Source organism: Ctenopharyngodon idella, chromosome 21 (assembly GCF_019924925.1).
Source record: "Ctenopharyngodon idella isolate HZGC_01 chromosome 21, HZGC01, whole genome shotgun sequence".
NCBI lineage: Eukaryota > Metazoa > Chordata > Actinopteri > Cypriniformes > Xenocyprididae > Ctenopharyngodon > Ctenopharyngodon idella.
In genome coordinates this window covers 21,931,099-21,937,098 of record NC_067240.1, presented here as the reverse complement: position 1 = coordinate 21,937,098, position 6,000 = coordinate 21,931,099, and positions in this window count along the sequence as shown.

Sequence of the window (6,000 nt, the reverse complement as noted above, 5' to 3'; positions counted from 1 at the left end):
AAAACGATAAATAAATAAATACGTAAATAAATATATGAAGAAATGTAACAAAAAAAAAAAAACATAAATAAATACATAAATAAATACAAAAGGAAATGTAAAAAAAATAATAATAATAAATTAATATTTAAACTTTTATTTCCTTATTTATGCATAATTGTATTTTTTCCATATTTATTTATTTTTTCATTTATTTATTTATGCATTCATTTATTTCCACTTTTATTTATTTCCACATTTATTTACGTATATATGCATTTGTCTACATTTATTTATTCCTACATTTATTTATTTACACATTTATTTATTTCCACATTATTTCTGCATTTATTTGTCTGTATGCTAATGAGGAGGGCGTGTTTTACCTCAGATATCAGCAATCGAGCTCAGAGTGGCAGTGCTGAAGCTTTTAGGCCACAGTGACACCTTGTGGTGTGACTAAACGAAACACAAGAGGTTTGGACGTGCCTTTGCATGAAGTCACACGGGGAATTAATGACTTAGAGATGGGCAATATATCCAAAATCTTATATCAAGGTTTAAGTCATTTAATATCACCCTAACTGTATGTATATAGGGTTACCATCTTTATTCCGGACCTGGCCGAAAAACGTCGCCCGGTCGGGATTTCTAAACTGTCTTGGCACACATAAACAGAAGCAGCTTCTTTCAACAAATCTGATAACCGATAGGCTACTTTGACACGAAAGCGCGTGAAATTATCAACTATTAATCACATTTAATGTAAACGCGCTGGATGGGGCTGATAAGAGCTTGCGTTTATTGTCGATGAGACTCTCCAGCTCAGAACGCCGAGAGAAATCCCGACCGTGCAATGTTTTTCGCCCATGTCCGGAATAAAGATGGTAACCCTATATATTAAAATTTGTAAATGAAACAAAATCGTTCTATACATTATTTATTTTTGTGTGTGGTATAATTTGTTAATGAAACAAAAAAGTAATTTCTGTTCATTGTTTATTTTTGTAATGGACGTTATTAATTTGTAAATGAAATAAATTATCCTGTACATTTATTTTTGTCATGTCAATTAATTTGTTTATAAAACAAAAGTTGTTGTATACATTTTTACCTGTGTTACTTTTTACAACTATTTACAAGTTACGTTTAAGATCAGAAAAACAAAATAAGTTTAATGAACTGTAAAACAGAAAAGAAAACATTTTTATGTAGACTTTTATTGAGCTGAGCAGGGAGACCCTCAGTGGGCTGCACAAGACCCCGGATATCATCTGGGATGAGTGCATATTTCCAATGTCCACCAACAGGTTTGCAGGGCTGACTCAGTTGACGGCTGCAATGTTGCTAAAATGTTTTCAGAATGAGGGAAGAGTAAATGAAATTAACTTTATGAGTTCCATAATTTAACATGCAAAACCATTCTATGACAGCAGAGCTAAACTGGAAGCGGCCCTCCAGGACCGACATTGCCTATCCCTGATCTAATAAGACACATTTTAGTGTTTCTTTTATACACTGTTCATATTAAAAAAAAAAAAAAAAAAATATATATATATATATATCATCAAAAAGTTCATTTTTTTATTATAAATTATTTTTAAAAATGAAACTTTCATATATTCTAGATTCCCTACATGTAAAGTAAAACATTTCAAAAGTTTTTTTTTTTTTTAATTTTGATGATTAGAGCGTACAGCTCATGAAAGTCCAAAATATTAGAATATTTCCTAAGATCAATCAAAAAATGGATTTGCAAAACAGAAAAGTTCAAGTTCTTTAAAGTATGTTCTTTTGTGCACTCAATACTTGATCGGCAGGACATATTACAGCAAATGACTTGCTCCTAGCACAAATTACTGCATCAGTGAAGTGTGGCATGGAAGTGATCAGCCTGTGGCACTGCTGAGGCACTATTGAGCCTTCAGATCATCTGTATATTGTTGGATCGACTGTTTCTCATCTTTCTCTTGAAAATATCCCATAGATTCAGGTCAGGCATATTGGCTGGCCAATAAAGCACAGTAATATCATGGTCAGCAAACCACTTGGAAGTGGTTTTTGCACTGTGGGCAGGTGCTAAAGTCCTGCTGGAAAAGGAAATTAGCATCTCCATAAAGCTTGTCAGCAGATGGAAGCATAAAGTGCTCCAAAATCTCCTGGAAGATGGCTGCATTGACTTTGCACTTGATAAAACACAATGGACCAACACCAGCAGACGTCACGCTCCCCCCCAAATCATTATTGACTTCAGAAACTTCACACTAGACTTCAAGCAGCTTGGATTCTGTGCCTCTCCAGTCTTCCTTCAGACTCTGGGACCATGATTTCAACATGAAATGCAAAATTTACTTTTATCTGAAAAGAGGACTTTCGACCACTGTTCACTGTCCAGTTCTTTTTCTCCTTAGCCCAGGTAAGATGCTTCTGACGTTGTCTCTGGTTCAGAAGTGGCTTGGTAGTCCTTTTCCTGAAGATGTCTGAGTGTGGTGACTCTTGATGCGCTGACTCCGGCTTCATTCTACTCATTGTGAAGCTCTCCCAAGTGTTTGAATCGCCTCTACTTGACAGTATTCTCAAGCTTGCGGTCATCCCTGTTGCTTGTGCACCTTTGCCTACCCAATTTCTTCCTTCCAGTCAACTTTGCATTTAATATGCTTTGATACATCACTCTGTAAACAGCCACCCCATTCAGTAATGACCTTCTGTGACTTACTCTCTTTGTGGAGGGTGTCATTGATTGTCTCCTTGACCATTGCCAAGTCAGCAGTCTTCCCCATTAGTGTGGTTTCAAAGAACAAAAGATACCCAGAATTTATACTGTAGGGATGGTCATTTAATGAAACTCAAATGTAAATATTCTAATATTTTGAGATACTGGATTTTGGACTTTCATTAGCTGTACGCTCTAATCAACAAATTAAAAAAAAAAAAAAAACCTTTTGAAATGTTTTATTTTACATGTAGGGAATCTAGAATATATGAAAGTTTCATTTTTTAAAATAATTTACAATAAAAAAATGAACTTTTTTACGATATTCTAATTATATGACCAGCACCTGTATATATATATATATATATATATATATAGTTATGTTCTTGTCGCCTATAGCAACTGTGACAGCTGCAGTTGATGAGCGCAGAACGTTTGTACTGGACTGTTTAAAGTTATATTCAACTGCCTAAAAACAAAACAGGGTCGAAACCCTATATAAAATGTTCAACTTGGTCCAATTATGTACACAATAAAGAGAAGAACCATATAAAATCACATGTTGTTAACATACGGTTGGTTGGGACACTTTTTCCCAGTCATCTCAATGACAAAAAGTGTCCCAATTACCCTGAATTCACCCAAAGTCAACATCTGAACATTTATTGTATTTTTTCATTTGTATCATACACTAAGTTTTAACCCAATACTTACATTTAACCCTCTGGCCCTCTTTGGTCATTTTTGACGGAAATTTTTTATATTTTGAAATGTTAAAAATCGTAGCTTCATCGGAATGGGATGACACTTGGTGACATTTGTCGCATTAGCAATATGAACACACACAAAAATCAAGGACATGATTCGGACTTGTTAAAGGGTCAAAAAAAATAGTCACACTTACCTTCTTTGCGGTCAAAATGACCGACATAGAAAATGAATGGGAAATACGAAAAAATACGAAAACTCAGAGAATCTTTTGTTGGTGCAAACTACAAATCAGCCACTGTGCAGAAAAAAAGTGCACAGCAATGAAGGGGTGACACTCCTTAATGCCAAGAGTTCAAAATAGACACACCCAACCCCCCAACCCCCCAACCCCCTCCACATATGAACTAGCACGACTATAAGACAAGAGCAAGTTTATACATATGTGTGAAATAAAATCAATAATACAGCCACAAAGCAGTAAAAAAAAATGAACAGCAAGAAAGAGGTTACACTCAAAAACATCGAGAGTACAAAACAGAAACACACACTCAAACACACACTCACTTACACACATTCACAGACACACACACACACACACACACAACATTATACATAAAAGCGGTTTGACCAAGTTCTGAGTGTCTGGCCCAGAGAGGCAGAAGACACACAGAGACACTTGCAACAAGGTTAAGCTCAGGAGAGCAAATCTTCACTTCGAGGTACCTTCATCTGTGTGTTCCAGATTGCTAAGGACCTTCTGCACCTACACCAGGGCCTCATCTGCGTGTTCCAGATTTTAGGACCCTTTGGTGCTCCAGGAGATCAGCATCCCAAAGAGCTTTGTGTTCAAGGCTGTCTAAACAGATTCCAGCTCCTCTCCCCACTGCATTGTCACCCAGCACAGCCAGTGGAAAATGTCTCCGTCATCTGACTCAACCACGAGGAACGTAAATATCACTTAACCAAACCTCTTTCCAGAGACCTTGGCATTGTTGTATATTATCAGTATATCATTTTCTAATTCACATTAGATGTAATATAGCTGATGTTAGTTAATAACAAATAATCTTTCATTTATTTATTTGGTGTATTATGAGGTTCTTCACCTTATTATTTTCAGAGAAACAGTTTATCTTTCCATAAGATAACAAAACTCTTCCAGAGCCACACCCAACTTAATCACTTGTATTTTATGTATCTTATGCACTTTATTCCTTTATCATTCATGGTATTCATTTAGTAGTTGTGTTAGTTATTCTTGTTTATCTTTTGTTAATAAAATTTATTATTACACTTGTGTGTCTTTCTTGTGCTGATAATTAAGAAGAGGCTCTAGTTAGCAATCTCACCAATCTTTCAGATAAATCAGCTGACCACTTTAAATTAATTCTAAATGACTGAACAGCCTTCTGTTGGGAGTGTTCTCATACTGCCAAGGTAACAGACCTTGACTGGTGCCCTGAACTAGGAGAGGGGGAAGTGGTCATCTGATGTGCTCATAACCACACCTTAAGTGAAGTGTGATCCAAAAATCACAACGTCAGCGGTGACGTGAGTATCAATCCCTATTTTACTTCTTATTAAACATCTTATTTCCATAATGACCAATGCAATCTACCAAGAGCAGCGCAAATTGCTGTCTGCTTTAAAACGTGTTTTTTTTAGCTGTTAAATAATGGAGCAAATACCATTTACTAAGCGCAAACCTTAGTAAATGGCGTTGCATGATTCATTTAAATACTCTACTCCCATAAATGTTGTGTCTGAAAGGGAAACTCCTACAAATGCATATGCAATAAGGTCAGTCGCAAAAAATAACTGGGTCCACGCCTTTTCAGCCCTAATTCTTTACTGCATGTCTTTAGTAAATCCTTTATCAGTGCAGCCTTGTCTTTCAGTGACGCTCCAGAAAAGGCAATTCGTTCATAAAAATCAGGTTCAATGCTCTTACGGACATGTTTGTTCTCCTTCTCAGAAACATCCAGGATCGGGCGCATAACATTTTTCACACTGGTGCAGTTTTCCTCAATGCTTTCACTTTCATTTTCTGAGACCGCAAGGGAAGGGCTTTGATTCAGGTGAGTGTTGAGTATCTCTAACAGTCTGTTGGTGATGCTGAAGTATTTGTGCACATAGTGGTGTAGGGTCTGCGTGGACCTTATCAGTTCTTCTTTCCTGAGCTCGTCTTTCTTGCCAAAGAACGCAGATAGCATTCTGGTGTCTTCTGTTGGTCAAGAAGAGAGCACTTGTTTAAAAAAAATAAAAAAATCTTCCATTTTGATCTGGTCAAAAGCATGTCTTAAAAATTTGGTTTCATTTTTATAGAATAAAAATCTGGAGTCATTGTTAAAGGGTTGTTAAACCATTTATTTCAGTGAACTGAGAAAGACTGTAGCAGACTTTATGTATAAATGCATAATGTAATAAATACCTAAAACATAATTTTATCTGAGTACATAAAATGTATATATTCACAGGTGAAATGGTGAAAGAATACATATTTTACTTTTGTTTATGGTATACTTATGGTATACATGCCTGTTTTAACATACAAGACAACTAATAAACACAGGAATGTTTTCTCTGTTTTCAACATC